We start from the raw sequence: 21,825 nt of genomic DNA on the forward strand, positions 1-21,825 counted from the left end.
TGAAAATGAACAGTTGTGAGCAGGTTCAATGAGAAATCTTCCATAAATGTAATACAAGCATAAAAAGCAGACAAACACCTACAACCTCCAAGTCAGAGATACACAACATTTACCTCTTCGAAGGATCAACTATGGAGATTTCTGTCCCATGGTCCATTGATGAGGTCCCAGGATAATCCTTGCATATGATGTGCGTTATACTTACATGGAACTATTTCTGCAATTAAATGGTTTGAGGGGCTGGGATCTAAGCTGAGCGGTTGTGCCTACTGCTGAGTTCATTTCCTCTAAAATAAAGGTTATTATGTGGAGGAGAATAAGTGAAACTAAATTGGTTTAGTTGACCTCTCAGCTGTAAATGAAAAGGATCTTCTCTGTCACATTGGATCCTGCCAGAAGTAATTCCTGCCAATATTGTCAGTGCCTGTGTTTTCTCCCTGTTTGCAAATGACTGATTTTGTGATTCTTGCATAATCACTGGATAATCAGCAAGCTAAAAAGTCATGAGGACTCTGAAAAAAGCCTACTAGGGAACTTACTATGGATTACAAGGGAAAAAATAAGAATGAGAGCACTATCGCTGATTGTCTACAGCGCACACGTGGAATAACAATATCACGCGAGACCTGGTGAGGACACCCCTAGAACGGTGCCGGTGCGGAAGGTTAGTATATATTATTACTGGAGAATATCGTACTTAGGAAGGGTTTGTCCAAGTACTGGACAACCCTTAAACACTAATAATCATGATACAAATCGAAAATTGCAAAACTACTAATAACAAAAAAAGATATAGCAACAGCATAGGAAGCAAATAATAATGCTAGTTGTAGTAGTAGAAAAAAAAAACAACAAATAAGTATACAGTAGAACAGTGTTCCCTAACTCTGGTCCTCAAGAGCCACCAACAGATCATGCTTTCGGGATTTCCTTAGTATTGCCCTGGTGATGGATTGATGGCCTGTGCAGGTGATGCAGTTATCACCTGGGCAATACTAAGGAAATCCTGAAAACAGAATGACCTGCTGTTGGCTCTGGAGGTCTGGGGAACACTACTGCGGTAGAAAATAAATATTGCTAATAAGCAAGTAGGCTTCTACTATTACAACAAAAGTGCAAAGTACAACAGCAAAATCTTAATACTAATTATAAAAGATAGCAGACAGCTACTGTTAGGCCACGTTCACAGGTTCAGAATTTGGTCAGTATTTTACATCAGAATTTGTAAGCCAAAACCAGGAGTGGGTGATAAATACAGAAGTGGTGAAGTTTCTATTATACTTTACCTCTGATTGTTTCACTCCTGGTTTTGACTTACAAAAACGGAGGTAAAATACTGACCAAATGCTGAATGTGTGAAAGTGGCCTATTTCTGTGAATGCTATCGTTACCACAATATAGATCAGAAGAAGCTGAGCAGATTGATAAAAGTTTTGCAGAACTTACAGTTTAGTAATTCATATTTCTGGGCTCAGCAGTCACGTGGAGCTAATTGGTGGCTGACTGCCATTTATCCATATGCGTTTACACAGGAAGGCTGTCAATCACTAATTAGGACCACTCCTTGTCCTAAGCCCAGACAGAGCAGAGATATCAATGCATAAAGTACAAGATTTTCTGAATCTTTTCCCATAAAAATATATCAATCTGCTCAGCTCATTCTGCTTTATAACATGTCACTGACAGGACTAACTGCATGGTCAATGTGAAAGTTACATTGAAGTATCTCTTTCAAGAATTTGTTGCTGTTGTTGTTTTCTATTTTTTTTTTTTGACAGACCTAAGATCAAAGTGTAAGGTCACGTGCACACATTGAGAATTCAGTCAGTATTTTACCTCAGTATTTGTAAGCCAAAATCAGGAATGGGTTAAAAATACAGAAGTGGTGATGTGTTTCTATTATATTTTTCCTCTGATTTTTCCACTGTTGGTTTTGGCTTACAAATACTGAGGTAAAAAACTGACTGAATACTGAACGTGGGAATGTGACCTTACAGGAGGAGTGAGGCTGCCGTCACATTAGCAGTATTTGGTCAGTATTTTACATCAGTATTTACAAGCCAAAACCAGGAGTGGGTGATAAATGCAGAAGTGGTGCATATGTTTCTATTATACTTTTCCTCTAAGGCCGGGGACACACACAACGTATAAAAAAAGGTCCGTTTTTCACGGACGAGAATCGCACAAATGTTTCCAAAACAGTGATCCGTGTGCAGTGCGAGGATGCGATTTCCTCGCATCAAATGATCCGTGTGACATCCGTATGGCATCCGTTTGCCGAGATTTTCTCGCAGGCTTGCAAAACCGACATCTAATGGATTTATGTGCTCAAATGTTCCTTAAAACATATCTACAGTATGTATATATATATATATATATATATATATATATATATATATATATATATATGTCATTGAGACACACATATATATATACACTCACCGGCCACTTTATTAGGTACAGCATGCTAGTAACGGGTTGGACCCCCTTTTGCCTTCAGAACTGCCTCAATTCTTCGTGGCATAGATTCAACAAGGTGCTGGAAGCATTCCTCAGAGATTTTGGTCCATATTGACATGATGGCATCACACAGTTGCCGCAGATTTGTCGGCTGCACATCCCAAAGATGCTCCATACAAGGCAGGATGGATCCATGCTTTCATGTTGTTTACGCCAAATTCTGACCCTACCATCCGAATGTCGCAGCAGAAATCGAGACTCATCAGACCAAGCAACGTTTTTCCAATCTTCTACTGTCCAATTTCGATGAGCTTGTACAAATTGTAGCCTCAGTTTCCTGTTCTTAGCTGAAAGGAGTGGTACCCGGTGTGGTCTTCTGCTGCTGTAGCCCATCTGCCTCAAAGTTCGACGCACTGTGCGTTCAGAGATGCTCTTAGGCCTACCTTGGTTGTAACGGGTGGCGATTTGAGTCACTGTTGCCTTTCTATCAGCTCGAACCAGTCTGCCCATTCTCCTCTGACCTCTGGCATCAACAAGGCATTTCCGCCCACAGAACTGCCGCTCACTGGATTTTTTTTCTTTTTCGGACCATTCTCTGTAAACCCTAGAGATGGTTGTGCATGAAAATCCCAGTAGATCAGCTGTTTCTGAAATACTCAGACCAGCCCTTCTGGCACCAACAACCATGCCACGTTCAAAGGCACTCAAATCACCTTTCTTCCCCATACTGATGCTCGGTTTGAACTGCAGGAGATTGTCTTGACCATGTCTACATGCCTAAATGCACTGAGTTGCCGCCATGTGATTGGCTGATTAGAAATTAAGTGTTAACAAGAAGTTGGACAGGTGTACCTAATAAAGTGGCCAGTGAGTGTATATATTCTGTATTTATATTCAGTTCAGCGCGATATATGTGAAAAGCCGGTAATTCAATTGCCGGCTTCTCATTTCTCCTTCACAAACCCGACAGGATATGAGACATGGTTTACATACAGTAAACCATCTCATATCCCTTTTGTTTTTTCATATTCCACACTACTAATGTTAGTAGTGTGTATGTGCAAAATTTGGGCGCTGTAGCTGCTAAAATAAAGGGTTAAATGGCGGAAAAAATTGGCGTGGGCTCCCGCGCAATTTTCTCCACCAGTGTGGTAAAGCCACTGACTGATGGCAGATATTAATAGCCTAGAGTGGGTCCATGGTTATTGGCTCCCCTGGCTACAAACATCTGCCCCCAGCCACCCCAGAAAAGGCACATCTGGAAGATGCGCCTATTCTGGCACTTGGCCACTCTCTTCCCACTCCCGTGTAGCGGTGGGATATGGGGTAATGAAGGGTTAATGCCACCTTGCTATTGTAAGGCAACATTAAGCCAGATTAATAATGGAGAGGCGTCAATTATGACACCTATCCATTATTAATCCAATTGTCTGAAAGGGTTAATAAAACACACACACATTATTAAAAATTATTTTAATGAAATAAACACACAGGTTGTTTTAATATTTTATTGCTCTCTCAATCCACCTGAAGACCATCGCTTGGCAAAATAATAAACCCACAATATACATACCCTCTGATGAACTGTCAGGTCCCACAAAGTAAATCCATCTGAAGGGGTTAAATCAATTTACAGGCAGGAGCTGCGCTAAAGCACTCGCTCGTACCTGTAAACCCCCGGTGCTGAAAGGAAAGCTGGGTGATCTGTACTTACATTGAGTCGCGGTGAGTCGCCCTCTGGTGGATGTTCTCATGAACTGCAGCCTTAGAAAAGTTCCCACGCTCGAGTTCATGTGAGTTCATCCTGCAGAGGGCGCCTCACCGCGACTCAATGTAAGTACAGATCACCCAGCTTTCCTTTCAGCACCCGGGGTTTACAGGTACGAGCGAGTGCTTAAGCGCAGCTCCTGCCTGTAAATTGATTTAACCCCTTCAGATGGATTTACTTCATGGGACCTGACAGTTCTTCAGAGGGTATGTATATTGTGGGTTTATTATTTTGCCAAGCGATGGTCTTCAGGTGGATTGAGAGAGCAATAAAATATTAAAACAACCTGTGTGTTTATTTCATTAAAATAATTTTTAATAATGTGTGTGTGTTTTATTAACCCTTTCAGACAATTGGATTAATAATGGATAGGTGTCATAATTGACGCCTCTCCATTATTAATCTGGCTTAATGTCACCTTACAATAGCAAGGCGACATTAACCCTTCATTACCCCATATCCCACCGCTACACGGGAGTGGGAAGAGAGTGGCCAAGTGCCAGAATAGGCGCATCTTCCAGATGTGCCTTTTCTGGGGTGGCTGGGGGCAGATGTTTGTAGCCAGGGGGGGCCAATAACCATGGTCCCTCTCTAGGCTATTAATATCTGCCCTCAGTCACTGGCTCTCCCACTCTGGCGGAGAAAATTGCACGGGAGCCCACGCCAGTTTTTTCAGCGATTTAACCCTTTATTTTAACAGCTAGAGCCCCCAAATTTTGCACATACACACTACTAACATTAGTAGTGAGGAATATGCAAAAAAAAGGGATATAAAAAGGTTTTCTGTATGTAAACTATGTCTCATATCCTGTCGGGTTTGGGAAGAAGATAGCAAAAGCCGGCAATTGAATTACCGGCTTTTCTGCTATCTAGCGCTGTATGAAATATACATATATATATATATATATATATATATATATATATATATATATATATATGTGTCTCACTGACATATAAATATATATATATAGACTGTATATATGTTTTCACGAAAATTTGAGCCCATGGATCCATTGTATGTCCGTTTTGCAAGCCGGTGAGAAAATCTCGCTGTACGGATGCCATATGGATTACATACGGAGGTTTACATGAGCAAAATACGCTGCCACACCCTGCCTACGGATGACATACGGATCACTATTTTGGGAACATTTCTGCGTATTATGCATGTAAAATACGGACTGTATTTCCCTACGCTGAGTGTGAACCCGGCCTTACAAATACTGATGTAAAATACTGACCAAATACTGCTAGTGTGACGGCAGCCTAATAACAATGGCAGCACTTCTACACAGGGGTTCCTCTGATCTCCACCATTTAACCCTTTGTAAGCCCCAATCCCTAAAAAGAGAATGCCAGAATTTAGACAGGGTTCATGCCTAGCATAGGCAAACAGCCGAAAGTCCATTGAAGGTCCATAGGTTTGCCTAACCATATTCCCTTTTGATAAGGAGTGCACTGTTAGGGTTCACTCACACGAGCGTATAACACGGTCGAGTGTCATGCGATGTTTTATCTGATAGCGCTCGGCCCAATGTTATTCTATGGGGTGGTGTATGGTGCTAGTGTATCTGTGAATCGGATCGCACTTGCCCACATAAGTCTATGAGTGGACGTGAAACATCGGACTGCAATCGGATGCAATCCGAGTGCAGTGCGATTATCGTGGATGCCAGCAATGGAGGAGATGGAGAAATTACTTTCTCCGTCTCCTCCGCATCTGTCCTGCGATTCACTCATGCGAGAGGATCGGAGCACAGAGCACTGACTCTTGGCTGAAACTCTGACATCTGAAATTGACCCTGATTCTCTCGCACTAGAGAACATACGCTTGTGTAGCTCCGGCCTTATACTATGTTCACACTGAATAGTTTCCCGAATTTTTGGAGAAAACGTTTTTGAAGAGTTTGGAGTTTTTAAGTAGGACTTGGAGAGGTTCCACTCAGTTTCTCCTCCAAAACTCCTCAAAAAATTGTGTGAACGTACCCTTTAGTCTACATTTTTAAAAAGATAAAAATTGCTATGAATAGTCTCAAGACCATGATTAAGGCACTCTGTCGAAATGTGTAGGTCTGTGACCTCATTTTTTGTACTGTCTAATAGTCTACTGGTTCTTCAATGGAGCTTTCTATATGGCTTAATTAAAAGCTCAGATTTAAAAATATTTTCAAGCTTCCTCGCTGAATTCCTCCTTTATGAAAAAAAACCCAAAACACAGCATTAAAACGCCATAAAAACGCATGTTAATAAAACACAATGATAAACTACAAGTAACCTATTTTAAATTATAGGCGCACAAATTCTGCAGGGTCAAAAACTCATTAAAAGCTACTCTTGGGGACGTAGCCTAAAGCGAATAGCTGGATGGACCAGTCTGTAATCATATTGTTTCTAACAGTTAAAGGGATTGTAAAAAGCAGACAACCAGTTTAATAAACTTGTAACTGGAAATGTTATCTTAAATTGTTGGTAATAAAAAGGCAGGTGCAGATGGGCGTATATTCCCTCGTCCAAGAGAATCGGGCCAATTTTGTAAATAACAGTCTGATCAAACTGTGATCACTGTCAGCATAGTATTATCATAATGTGATCCAATCATTCCAGATGAGGAGAAAATGGAGAAAAAATGTCTCCTTTTTCTTCATTCTGTCAGTCCATGGAAATTGGGCTGCAATCAGATGACATCTAAGTGTAGTACCATGTTTTCAATGCACTAATTGAATTGCATGGCCGAGTGCAATCTGAATATTGGACCACAATTTGGCATGCAGCGATTTTTTCCTTGTACACCCTCTATCCAAGGAAAAACTCAGATGTGCATTTCCCCATAGACTAACATTGGTCAGCGTGATATCTGATTTGTCGGATCGCACTCTCACCTAAAATATGCTTGTGTGCACCGGCCCTAATATTGGCATACCATTTAACTGTTTTCCTTAAAAAGGGTTGTTCAGGGGCATGACAGCCTTGTAAAGCAGATGCACGGAGCTACTCTTCCGCTCAGTCTCCTGGTATAATACCACAATCCATCATGTATTTTACCCACTATTTAGTTCCTGCTCTGTAGGAAGCGGCCTGGAACTGTGGGAGCAGTCGCCGGTGAAATTTGGACCTGGAGATGACCTGCAGCAAGAGTCAGAAGGAAATAGACCGTGACAGCGAGGCATCCAAGATGGCGCCTCCACACCGCATTCCAGCCAGAGAAAGGGCGGCAGAGGTGGCTGCAACCAAACTGGAGGGGTTTGCAATGGAAATGTAGGTGTCACGATCCATTTTTGGATCTGTGGCAGATCTGGCCTCTAGATTAAAACTTTTTTTTACCTTTCAGGCCATCGGGGGTTAATAAAAAAAACAAAACACTATGGATGACCATAAAATACCAGACAAGGTAATACTAATAAAAAATGCCTTTATTAATACATATAGCAGTAGAGATAATAAATTAAAATGTGCACACAACATAGAACATATTAAATACAGTATATACAAAAATTAAAATCAAACAAGCAAATAGACCAATAGACCAATAGAAATTACGATGTATAATTAGACCAAAATGACCCACTGGACCCTTATAAGGTACCTCCTACCAGACCAACAATTTGATTGTGGTCCCATAATATGTATAAAAAATGTATATAAAAAAATAGAAAAACTGAAAAAATTCCTATAATTGTGCTGAGATAAAGTACAAAGAGTGTCACATTAGAAAAGAAAAAGACAAATGGTGGTCTCCATATAGGAGCAAAGTGCAATGTGACAAAAGCAGGTGAAAATACAAATTAGGGGGTCTATACCTTTAAGGTCAACCTGGTCTCTATGGTGCGCTCACCCCAACGCGCGCTTTGGAAAGAGTTTCCTTCATCAGGGGGTTAATGCAGTTTTTCCTCAGTGGCCAGCTGGTGTAATTGCATTGCTGCTGGGTCAGCTGATGTGGGTGGTGACCACTCCCACTGTCCTTCAAGAGGTCACCTGATGCATCAGTTGACTGCCGGTGTTAGAAAACATTCTACAGTGAACTCACTGGGTGCAGTTGTGCTTTTGCTGAGTTTGCTTTCCTGGTGTCTTATCTCTGCTATTCAGTGCTTTGCAGCAGAAGGAGCTAAGTGTAGCATGTTTTGTTTAGCCTGTCTCTTTTGGTGTCTGTCTGTTCTTACCTTTTGTTGGATTAGTGCAGTGGTGGGACCAGTGCTCTCACCTGCCAGTTCCCTACTTAGGGATAAGAGCAGGGCAAGTGAGGGACTAGGTATCCTGCTCGGTGACGGGGTGAAAGGACCCATATAGGGATGTTAGGGAGATTAGGGTACAGCCTCAGGGGAGTGCAGGAGGTGTGCATTTCCCCATTCCCTATTGTCAGGGCCCACCGTTGTTATTGTGTCCCTGGTGTTCCCCTGTTTGTTGTGTTGTTTTGTGATCGACCAACCATTTGGTTGTGTCACACTGGGTCAGTCACTCCGTGACAGTAGGACTCCTTCGCATACTCAGAGGGACATTTGCCCTGCCAGGTAGGTTAGGGTGTCTGACAGAACCCCTCAGAGGACAAACATCAATGTGCCCAAATATACTCAAAGAGGAGAAAGATCCAACCCTCAGAGATTGATACTCAGCCATTAATGACTGCAGCTCTGTCCTGGATGTCCTTAACAATGCAAGTTGGAGGACTTGAAGGGAACCTGTCACCAGGTTTTCCCATATAAAGTAGGGCCAGCACCTGTAAGCCCTATGTGACGGCATTCTGGAATGCTGTCTATATGTCCCCAATGCGTTCTCCATAAAACAAAAAATAGCTTTTATTACACTCGCCTATGAGGCAGTCCGGTCAAATGGGCATTGCTAGTCTTGATCCGGCACCTCCTCTCTTCTTGCTTTGCATGAATGATGCGTTCCACGTTCTCCCCACAGTGTCCTCGGCATCGTGCTAATGAGCAGGCGCACTTCTCTGCCTTCTTGAGGGCAAAGCAAAGCATTGTAGTGGGCATGAGTGGGGAAAGGCTCAAAAGTGTGCACTACAATACTTTGCTCTGCCCTTAGCAGGGCAGAGAAGTGCTCCTTCACAGATCCATCTCAACTATCAGCAGCATCCAGCCAGTCTAATCCCCATTTTTGAGCACTAGTGTTTTATACCTATTTCACATGTTCAGGCACCAATATGGCGCAAGGGACAAAAAAGAATTAAATTAACAATACTCCAGAGAGATAAAGTGGAAGGGGGATTGGCAATACCGGACCCATGGATCTATTTCATAGCATCCCAGATGCAACAGTTTCTTGGTTGGGAAAGGAGAGAGAGCATGTACAAAACAGGACGTCTTGTTTTACAAGACAAAAAATGGACCTCAAGCTTACAGCTCTGGCAAAAATTAAGAGACCACCACATGAAAACCCTGTCATGGGCAGCCCAATCTCCAGACCTGAACCCCACTGAAAACCTCTGGAATGTAATCAAAAAGATGATGGATGGTCACAGGCCATCAAACAAAGAAGAACTGCTTACATTTTTGTGCCAGAAGCAGTGTGAAAGACTGGTAGAAAGCATGCCAAGACGCATGACAGCTGTGATTAAAAATCATGGTTATTCCACAAAATATTGATTTCTGAACTCTTCCTGAGTTAAAACATTGGTATTTTTGTTTCTAAATGATTATGAACTTGTTTTCTTTGCATTATTTAAGGTCTGAAAGCACTGGGGTTTTTTTTTTATTTTGACCATTTCTCCTTTTCAGAAAAAAAATACAAAATTTATTGCTTGGAAATTCAGAGACATGTTGTCAGAAGTCTATAGAATAATAGAACAATTTACATTTTACTCAAAAATATACCTATAAAGAGAAAAATCAGACAAACTGAACATTTTGCAGTGGTCTCTTAATTAATTTTTGCCAGAGCTGCATATGCATTGGAAGCAAACACTTGACTTGTATGATAATCCAACCTTATCATTAAAGTATAAAGTCTGGGACAGGGACAAACAACTACTGAGAATTACTGATTATTTCAAATTTAGCCTAATATGACAGAATCCTCAACTAGCGGAATTTATTAAATTGCCAGAATTAGGAGGGTGAGAAGAGAGGGGAATAAAAACTTTATACCATTTGATGTAAAAAGGGGGTGTTTAAAAGCTTTGACACATTTTAACAGGAATTAATTTACCACCAAATCTCTTTTTCTAATATTTATAATTACGGCATTAGTTTCAGACCCAATTCACTTTACTTGATCTAATTATACAAAAGGTTTATATCTTAGATTTAATAACCTCAGTCAAAACTACTAGGGGTTTAATTTTTAAAGTTTATCAACAGCTTCTGCATTCTCGTATAAAAGAATTGGTCCAGCCATAAAAGAAACTCAGGAAATTCATGCAGTTCTTGTCCACAGCCAAAGAGCATTGACCTGAACCATGGAACGGGGTTGTGTGAAGTGATCTGCTCATCTCTACTTACCTGGTGACTGATGCTTGCTGCCTGTGGATTGGGCGGCACGAGTCTGATAAGATATTCCCTTTAAGAATTTCAAAACAATCAGAATTCTTGTGATCATCACAAACTTTGGTCACCTTTAGGGAAAGCTTAAGGTTGTGCGACTGTTTTATAAAGGACAAAGTGGATCGCGATCCACACTGAGTCCTTAAACCTAAAGTTGATAAATCTCATTGATCTCTAATGTCTCGGTATTTTAGTGACTAAACGTATAATTGGTTTGTTTGTACAGTTGTATGAAATGATGCAACTCGCTCCATATCAGAAGTGACATGCTATTACATCGCAGACCCACAGACCACTATCCTATCTGTAACAGCAGCTTTTGCCTTATTTCCTTCCTAGGCAGCAGTGGGGAAACTACTTCTATTTTTTTCTCTTCTTTCTGTGTATGAGATTCTTAAATATTATATTTCCAATTTTTGGCCACTTTGTCAGTATTTTTATCTTTTTCTTGCCTCAATGCTTTGTCACCAATTTATGGTCACATTATGGACAATGAGAAAACTATACTTTAACTGGGGCATTGGTATCATTATTCCCTTCTCCATGCTCGATCAGTTTGACCCTGCAGCATGTTTTAATATGCAGGGTTTTTTTTTATATCATATAGAATATTGTAAATTGTAATTGATAGTTCTTACTGTAAATACTCTCTTTGGTATTATTTATTGTACATATACAAACAGGTTTTTTACCTAAATGTAATTTTTTTTTCCAATCACATTTACAGAATTTTTATACTCAAGTTATTATTTTATAATTTATTTTATTCACTAAATAAAAGGGAAATCCTCAGTGATCAGCATATGTCAAGTAAATGCAAGTAATCTATGTGCACCGTGTGAAAGGGGTTGTTCACTACCTGGACAACCCCTTTTTTAAAACAAGTACTCCCCTCTGGGAAATAAAAATAACATATACTCACCTTTCACATTGGTACCATTCCAGCCATGTCAGCGCTGGGTCTCCCAGGGCTTGTGTGACATTGTTAAGCTATGCGAGTCCTGCAGCTAATTAATGTCCGATATTTGGCTGCTCTGCAACCACTCCCCTTGGATGAATGATGGATGATTAAAGTAGTGAGAGCGCAGCTGCCCAACAGGGAATGCTGATTAGAAATCGCTGGAATGGCACCGATGCAGGCGGTGAGTACCTGTGATTTTATTCTATACTAGATGGTGGCCCGATTCTAACGCATCAGGTATTCTAGAATATGCATGTCCACGTAGTATATTGCACAGCCCACGTAGTATATTGCCCAGCCACGTAGTATATTGCCAGCCATTTAGTATATTGCCCAGCTACGTAGTACATTGCCCAGTGACGTAGTATATTCCCCAGCCACGTAGTATATTGCCCAGCCACGTAGTATATTGCCCAGTGACGTAGTATATTGCCCAGTGACGTAGTATACAGCACAGAGCCACGTAGTATATTGCACAGTGACGTAGTATATTGCCCAGTGACGTAGTATATTGCCCAGCCACGTATGTCACAGGTTAAAAAATAAAAAATAAACATACTCACCTTCCGATCCGAGGGCCCCTTGTAGTTCTGTCGCCTGTGCGCGGTGCATGCGGCAGCTTCCGGTCCCAGGGTGTGATGACGTCGCAATCACATGACCGTGACGTCAAGGCAGGTCCTTCTCACGCAGGCCCTGTGATGACGTCGCGGTCACATGACCGTGACGTCACGGCATGTCCTTGTCACATACCATCCTTAGCACCGGAACCTGCCGCTTGCATGGAGCGGTCACCGGAGCGTGGCGAGGAGCGGGAAAGGCGGCGGAAGGTGAGTATATAATGATTTTTTATTTTTTTTAAATTATTTTTAACATTAGATCTTTTTACTATTGACACTGCATAGGCAGCATCAATAGTAAAAACTTGGTCACACAGGGTTAATAGTGGCGGTAATGGAGTGAGTTACCCGTGGCATAACGCGGCCTGTTACCGCTGGCATTAACCCTGTGTGAGCGGTGACTGCGGGGAGTATGGAGCGGGCGCCGGGCACTGACTGCAGGGGAGTAGGGAGGGACTAATCGGACTGTGGCCGTCGCTGATTGGTCGCAGCAGCCATGACAGGCAGCTGGCGAGACCAATCAGCGACTTGGATTCCATGAGAGACAGAGGCCGTGACCAATGAATATCCGTGACAGACAGACAGAAGGACAGACAGAGAAAGACGGAAGTGACCCTTAGACAATTATATAGTAGAAGGGGGACTACTTTATTTCAAAAGGGGTTCTCCAAGTAGCGACTTGCCTTATTGTTTAAATATTTAATAAATAATAAGCTGTTATTTCATAACCACTGAGTTTGCATCCTCTGAGTCGCTACCTCTTTGTACCTGTTAACACCAGTAGCAGATATGTTTGCAGTATATTGCTTGATTTCTTGCCTGTTTTTTATATTGAAGATAACTAGAGACGATTGACATGTCAGGATGGTATAACTTTCAGTAAGGACAGAATTAACAAAGTGTGAAAACGTCAACATACATCATGCTTTGCTTATGTGAAGGTGGGGAAATACATGACACCTGACCTATTTTTTCATATCTGGGTTTTCTTCTCTGAAATATCACTCAAGTTCCTTTATTAATCCATCGATCAGTATATCTCCAAACACACATCACCATGCCAGCCTCTATCATCAATCTCGTAATCATAGAATAAACAAAGAGAAAAAGACTCTGAGGGTTATCAATATGACAGCAGAAATCTATCTCTTGCCTGTGGATTTTTTTTCCACAACACAACCACATCAACTGTATAATATGCTTCCAGGCTGCACTTTTTTTTATTCTGAGAATGTTTTTCATATCTAATTTCTTCAAATTTATATACTTTTTATATTTGTTTTTAACACACCATATTATAGGATTCTAATGTGTTATTCTCATCTAGAGGATCATTCTAAAAGATCAACCACAACTATTGCATAACAAAGACCGATTACTGCTGAACCAGATATAAAGTTCCTTCTGCCCTAGGTCTTTAGTGGGCAAATAGCTGTCTGGGAAAAACCCACTTCCATGGGAATGGAGAGCAGTGAATACTCATTGATCTTTAATAGCAGTTACAGTAGTAGCAGCTGCAGACTTCCTGCAGCGGCCGAGCGATCACGTGTGCCCGCTATTAAAGAGAATGAATATTCACTTTTCTCCACGCCCATAGGAGTGGAGAGAAGTGAATATTCATTCCATTTAGCAGCCCAGCCACTGCAGGAAGCCGACAGCTGCAGCTACCAGTGTGCTCAATATTCACCCCTTTCCGACATCGGGCGTAATAGTACGTCAATGTCGGACACCCCCTGTTTGGTGTGGGCTCCAATGCTGAGCCCACACCTTTCCGGGCACATGACAGCTGATATACACAGCTGACATGTGCCCGCAACAATATATATATATATATATATACATCCTTCCCCATCAGTGTGCCCTCATCTAGTGTTGCTAAAGTTGCATTCATTATCTATAAATATCTAAATGGACATGTGTTTTTCTCCCTACATCCTGTTTAAGTTCCTCTAAACTTTTTAACATCCCCTTTTGGAAAAATTGTGAAATCTTATCTAATAGTATTCTGGGTTAGGTACCATAGCTTTATAAAAAAAAAATCACTTAGTGTCTTAATTGCAAACATTTGTGAAAAATAAAAATTGTCCTTTCTTTTGTATTAATGTCTTTACTGCAAACCTTGTCTAAATCATCTATTGCATAATCTGTGGTCCCTTACATCCCATAGTGACAAGAGCCTGTATAATTTTGACACTATTTTTTTTTCTTGTCTCACTTAGAATTAGTTTATTCGCCAGTTCACGAATATAGCTAATTGGGCTGCTGATATGTAATTATACATATTTGGATCATGTATAAGATGACAACCGCCAGAGGCAAGTAAGATCACAACCACCTGAGACAAGCAAGATGACAACCACCAGAGACAAGATGACAACTGTTAGAGGCAAGACGACAACCACCAGAGACAAGACGGCAACCACCAGAGACAAGCAAAATGACAACCACCAGAGACAAGACGACAACCACCAGAGACAAGACAACAACTGCCAGAGACAAGATGACAACCTCCAGAGACAAGATAACAACCGCTATAGACAAGAGGACAACTGCAATAGACAACCACCAGAGACAAGACGACAACCACCAGAGACAAGACGACAACCTCCAGAGACAAGACGACAACCACCAGAGACAAGACGACAACCTCCAGAGGCAAGTAAGGTGACAACCACTGAAGACAATTGAGGCGACAATTGCCGGTGTCAGCTGTAACTTGCAACAAGTGTCTTAATTGCAAACATTTGTGAAAAATAAAAATTGTCCTTTCTTTTGTATTAATGTCTTTACTGCAAACCTTGTCTAAATCATCTATTGCATAATATGTGGTCCCTTACATCATATAGTGACAAGAGCCTGTATAATTTCGACACTATTTTTTTTTATACTTCTTTTCTTGTCTCACTTAGAATTAGTTTGTTCGCCAGTTCACGAATATAGCTAATTGGGCTGCTGATATGTAATTATACATATTTGGATCATGTATAAGATGACAACCGCCAGAGGCAGGTAAGATCACAACCACCTGAGACAAGCAAGATGACAACCACCAGAGACAAGATGACAACCGCCAGAGGCAAGTAAGATGACAACCACCAGAGACAAAACGATAACTGCCAGAGATAAGCAAGATGTTAACCACCAGAGACAAGACGACAACCGCCAGAGGCAAGTAAGATGACAATCACCAGAGACAAGATGACAACTGTTAGAGGCAAGACGACAACCACCAGAGACAAGACGGCAACCACCAGAGACAAGCAAAATGACAACCACCAGAGACAAGACGACAACCACCAGAGACAAGACAACAACTGCCAGAGACAAGATGACAACCTCCAGAGACAAGATGACAACCGCTATAGACAAGAGGACAACTGCAATAGACAACCGCCAGAGACAAGACGACAACCACCAGAGACAAGACGACAACCTCCAGAGGCAAGTAAGGTGACAACCACTGAAGACAATTGAGGCGACAATTGCCGGTGTCAGCTGTAACTTGCAACACGCACTGCTATTACACGGGCCAGCTGCCAATCGCATTGCTCAGCCAAGGAGTAATGTCGCCCTTTCAGCCTGTGCTAATGTTGTGCTTTTGTCTTAGTAATTTATATATAAACCTACCTGATGAAAGTATGTATATTTTTTGTTAGCCAATAAAGATATCACTCATAGAATACTTTTATCATTTTTGGGCATAAAAGTATTTGCTTAGATTTTTCTGGCTGACATGGTACCACAATATTATTTTTTTATTTTACATTAAAACATACAAATTAAATATATAACCTCAAGCTCTTCAACGGGGTGTTGGCAGCATCTCCACTCCTTTACATAATAGAGATGTAATGTAGAAAGAATATGTCACAAGATTGCATAGCTTATTATATCACCTAAGCAGGAAGATGTAGTCCGTTGGCACTGAGAAGACAGGATTAGAGGATGTTCATAAATGTGTATACTCTATCCAGTCAGTTGATCAAGCTTACATGTGAACTGAGAGGTGAGGCAATATGGCACTGTCATTTTTGGATTCTGTAAACCTAGAGCATGTGTAGTCCTCGCTAGCTGCCACTGTCAGTAAAACACACTTCCTGTTATGTCCTGATATATTGGTGATGAAGTTTTGTAGCATCCAGTAGGTTGGAGAATTTTCTTTCATAAAATGACTGTGCACTTATAAAATCTATAAACCAGTTTGCAAAATAGAAAATATTATTATATGCAAATTGCCTCTTCAAAGAGAAAGAGGACTTGAACTCTATCGCCACCTATAGGAAGTAGCAATCCTAAAAGTCAATAATGACCCTTTAACAAGCCACATGACGTATGATAAAAGCCAGACCAGAATCTCAACTTGCAGACACAGTGTTTCAGGGTGTTGGGGGCTGAGCGGTAATGTTTCTCTTTGTGACATGTCTGGCTTATAAGCCTCCTTACACTTGCATGCCAGGCATGTCACTCTCCACAAGGAGAAATGTTACCCTTAAATCCGAATATTATAATTAAAATATATACACATAAAGCATTGGCAATAAATAATTACAAAAGCTTTATGAATTTTGCTTTGCACATTTTTTTCTACAAATTGCATTTATGTTGAATTTTATTTTGAAATTTTCCACTAGTCAAATTTTAACAAGTTGAACACAGTTTAAAAGTTTTGAAGAACTTTTGTAGCTATTCCACTTTATACTATGAAAACAATCAAGTATACCAGAAAAGAATAAACATTTTGGTAGACAATACCGGGGTGGGGTGTTGAGCATATTTCGGTCTCATTTCATAACATATCTATCTGCACCCAACCAGCTGCTATTATTATAATCCATAGCCCTACCTTAACCACGTAAAACTCCAAATATTTCTATTTTGACAATGATTCTTGATACTTGAGCTGTGTGACAGGGGAGAGCCCTGAAGGTTTTCGGAGAACCAGTGCTGAAATATTAAGAGCATGAGATCACGATCAACCTCAACTGTCGGACAATAATAGATCAATAGTCATTTTCTGATGAGGTGAACTAAAGAAGACAATGGAGTTTGCTTTTTGTGATCAAGCTTTTTCTATGAAGATTTAAAGTTCTGTTTTCATTTAAAGCATCACACGCTAATAATAATATAATAAATAATCTGTCATAATTTAGGCCCCAGAACAGGATAAAAGTACATTTCCCTTTAAACACCAAGTCATTTTTCTATCCCACATTCTCTGCTGATTCACTCCTTAATATATCTAAATCCCATTGTGTAGACATAGAATGAAATGTTCCAGCTGCTGGCAGACGCCACTTAGAGGAGCTTACTGTATACGATTTTCTTATTGAGTTCAATGTAGAAATCATATGCAGTAAGCTCCCTCTTTATTACTGAATTCTAAGTCTATGCAGGTGATCCGGAGACCTGGATCAGGAACACAGGACCATGACTAATATAAAGAAATATTAAGAAATTAATCTGCATAGAATTTTTTTGGAATAAAACACAGACCTATTAAATAGAAAGTTGTTAAGTGAAGGATATTGACTATAAAGCCTACTTTGGCACAGAATTTTTTTTATTGTTTACTTGATTCTTATATACAAAGTTGTGCAACTTTCTAAATAATCTTGATGTGTATAGACTATACACATATCGAATCATCTAATCTATTTATGACAAAATAGGTTTGTCATTTTAGTTAATTACCCCATAAAATAAGTGTTTCAATGTAGAACAATGCATTTTAATGTAGAATAATATAAGCTAAGTTTTACTGACCTGATAGAGAGGGGGCATTTCTAGTGGGGTTTCCAGGTATTCTCCATTTTGCTTTGTTTTTTGTACATTTACAGTATATCCATTCACTTTGTATTGAGATCTTACCTTTTTGTTCACTCCCTACCATTGTAAAGAGGTAGACAAATAGGAAGACGCACGCAGATAATGCCTAACAAAGTGAATACAAGCGCACACTGCCATCTGTTGGTCAAAGATGAAAAAGTGAAAGCAGAAAGAATTGCATTAGTAGGAACTCAAGGGAGAAGTACATGTTCCCTCGGGGAAGGGATTGGAGGACATACCAGGTCATGTGATAGCTGTGGTGTAGTTAGTAATTATAACAGGCCCAGGAGGCCAGTGAAGCAAAGGAGTTTGCACCCGAACTTGTAGCAGGATTGACGTGCAATACAGTGTGCTGGCTTATAGCTGCCATCATGAGAGACCAAATCTGAGTAAAGGAGTCGAGAGACCAGATCCGAGTAAAGAAGCTGAGAAACCAGATCCAAGTAAAGGAGAGACCAAATCTGAGTAAAAAATAGAGACCAGGTCCAAGTTCAGGAGCTGAGAAACCGGATCTGAGTAAAGGAGCCAAATTAACAAATCTGGGTAAAAAAGTCGAGAGACCAGGTCTGAGTAAAGGAGCTGAGAGACCATATTTGAGTAATGGAGCTGACAGAACAGATCAGAGTAAGGCTGGAGTCACACTAGCATATTGCATCGGATGCGATATGCTAATGACCCTCAGCTCCAGCTCTGCTGCGAGCAGGAACGGAGTGTCATGCGTCTGTGCTCCGAGCCTCTCGCACAGAGCGGATCAGAGCACAGCTGTGGAGGTGGTGGAGAAATGAATTTCTCCATCTCCTCCATTGCCGGGGTCAGCGTATAACGCACATCACTCTGATGATATCCGAGTGATGTGCATTGTCTCACTTGCACCCATAGGCTTATATGCGTGCGAGTGAGCTGAGACTCGGCCGAGTGTCGGTGACGATCGCAGCATGCTGCGATTTCACTTGCCCACTGAAAACGGCCGAGAAAAAATTCAGCGATATGAGCTGCCCCATAGAGCCATACTGGTCCGAGTGCTATGCGATTTTTTTTATCGCATAGCACTCATCCATATTATACGGTAGTGTGACTCTGGCCTAAAGAAGCTGGGAGAGACCAGAGCTGAGAGAGCTGAGCCGAGTGAGCAGATTCAAAGAAGAGAGAGCGATGACTAGGCCGCAGAGGAGAAACATTCATGTGAGCTGTCACTTCCAGTGTAGATATACAGTACAAAGTGAGGACCGAGGCTGTGCTTCAAGGAATGAAGGGAGCCAGTGTGGCAAGGGTACTGAGTAACTTACCAATCTGGGACTTGAGGCCTAGCGGGTAGTATCGTCGACTCCCATTAGTGCCTGTGTGACATTTTCTGTTGCCTAGCGAGTGACGATGGTGACGGGCCCAGTGGTGACAGTGACACCCTTTAGGATGGGGGTATTAGGCCTAAGACATCACTGATAATAATAGTTACTTAATGGTAATAATAGAACAATAGAGTGTAAATAGCATTGAATCAATATTCTGTTCATCTGAATTACTGTATTCTTCTTGTAACAAAACTTGTTTCATTTTCATCTTTTGCACTATCCCCTGATATTGTGCTAAGGGCACCCTATGTGATTGTGTTAATTGAATAAATAGTTGTTGGTTTAACCCCTTTCTGATGTCGGACGGGATACGGGATAGTACGTCCGACATCAGAAGCGCCGCTTTGAGCTGGGCTCCGGCGGTGAGCCCACCTCCAAGCTACGACATGTCAGCTGTTTTCAGCAGCTGACATGTGCCCGCAATGGGTGCGGGCGGAATCGTGATCCGCCTGCGCCTATTAACTGGTTAAATGCATTAATGCATGCTTTCGGCCATCAGGCTTGAAATACGCGCACTGCTGACCCCTGTCACGTGTTCGGGGGTCAGTGGTGCATCAGCATGACAACCAGAGGTCTCCTGTGGGCGGTGCTCATAGCAATGCTGTAATTCTACTACATACACTCACCGGCCACTTTATTAGGTACACCATGCTAGTAACGGGTTGGACCCCCTTTTGCCTTCAGAACTGCCTCAATTCTTCGTGGCATAGATTCAACAAGGTGCTGGAAGCATTCCTCAGAGATTTTGGTCCATATTGACATGATGGCATCACACAGTTGCTGCAGATTTGTCGGCTGCACATCCCAAAGATGCTCCATACAAGGCAGGATGGATCCATGCTTTCATGTTGTTTACGCCAAATTCTGACCCTACCATCCGAATGTCGCAGCAGAAATCGAGACTCATCAGACCAAGCAACGTTTTTCCAATCTTCTACTGTCCAATTTCGATGAGCTTGTACAAATTGTAGCCTCAGTTTCCTGTTCTTAGCTGAAAGGAGTGGTACCCGGTGTGGTCTTCTGCTGCTGTAGCCCATCTGCCTCAAAGTTCGACGCACTGTGCGTTCAGAGATGCTCTTAGGCCTACCTTGGTTGTAACGGGTGGCGATTTGAGTCACTGTTGCCTTTCTATCAGCTCGAACCAGTCTGCCCATTCTCCTCTGACCTCTGGCATCAACAAGGCATTTCCGCCCACAGAACTGCGGCTCACTGGATTTTTTTTCTTTTTCGGACCACTCTCAGTAAACCCTAGAGATGGTTGTGCGTGAAAATCCCAGTAGATCAGCAGTTTCTGAAATACTCAGACCAGCCCTTCTGGCACCAACAACCATGCCACGTTCAAAGGCACTCAAATCACCTTTCTTCCCCATACTGATGCTCGGTTTGAACTGCAGGAGATTGTCTTGACCATGTCTACATGCCTAAATGCACTGAGTTGCCGCCATGTGATTGGCTGATTAGAAATTAAGTGTTAACAAGAAGTTGGACAGGTGTACCTAATAAAGTGGCCAGTGAGTGTAGAGGCGATCTCAGCATTGCCTCTATGTAGCAGAGCCAATCGAGTTGTGGCAGCTTCTAGTCTCCCATGGAGGCTATTGAAACATGTCAAAAGTAAAAAAGAAATGTGATTAAAAATATGAAAAAAATAAAAAAATATAAAAGTTTAAATCACCTCTTTTTCGCCCCATTCAAAATAAAACAATAAAAATACAATCAAACATACACATATTTGGTATCGGCGTGTTAAGAATCGCCCGATTTATCAATTAACAAAAAGATTAACCTGATCGCTGAACGGCGTAGTGAGAAAAAAAAATCAAAATGCCAGAATTATGTTTTTTTGGTCGCCGCGACATTACATTAAAATGCAATAATGGGAGATCAAAAGATCATATCTGCACAAAAATGGTATAATTAAAAATGGCATCTTGGCACACAAAAAATAAGTCCTCACCCAACCCCAGATTATGAAAAATGGAGATGCTACGGGTCTCGGAAAATTGCGCAATTTTTTTTTTAGCAAACTTTGGAATTTTTTTAAACCACTTAGATAAAAAAGAACCTAGACATGTTTGGTGTCTATGAACTTGTAATGCCCCGGAGAATCATAATGGCAGGTCAGTAATAGCATTTAGTGAACCTAGCAAAAAAAAAAAAAAAACAAGTGTGGGATTGCACTTTTTTTGCAATTTCACCTCACTTGGAAGTTTTCTCCTATTTTCGAGTACATGACATGCTAAAACCAATGGTGTTGTTCAAAAGTACAACTCATCCTACAAAAAATAAGCCATCACATGACCATATTGACTGAAAAATAAAAAGTTTGGGCTCTGGGAAGGAGGGGAGCAAAAAAACA

The 21,825-nt window shown here is 41.2% G+C and overlaps 2 long non-coding RNA genes across 2 annotated transcripts in view; one reads left to right on the plus strand and one right to left on the minus strand.

Annotated features, from left to right (window-relative positions):
- LOC143793737 (uncharacterized) overlaps positions 1–21,825 on the minus strand; it is a 657,878-nt gene that overhangs the window by 471,501 nt on the left and 164,552 nt on the right. The window lies entirely within an intron of this gene.
- On the plus strand, positions 161–16,008 carry LOC143793736 (uncharacterized). Its single transcript, XR_013220228.1, has 4 exons — positions 161–664; positions 7,282–7,483; positions 7,557–7,616; positions 15,204–16,008. It is a non-coding gene; the product is annotated as an uncharacterized LOC143793736 (long non-coding RNA).

The sequence above is a fragment of the Ranitomeya variabilis genome, chromosome 1 (genome assembly GCF_051348905.1).
Source record: "Ranitomeya variabilis isolate aRanVar5 chromosome 1, aRanVar5.hap1, whole genome shotgun sequence".
Lineage (NCBI taxonomy): Eukaryota > Metazoa > Chordata > Amphibia > Anura > Dendrobatidae > Ranitomeya > Ranitomeya variabilis.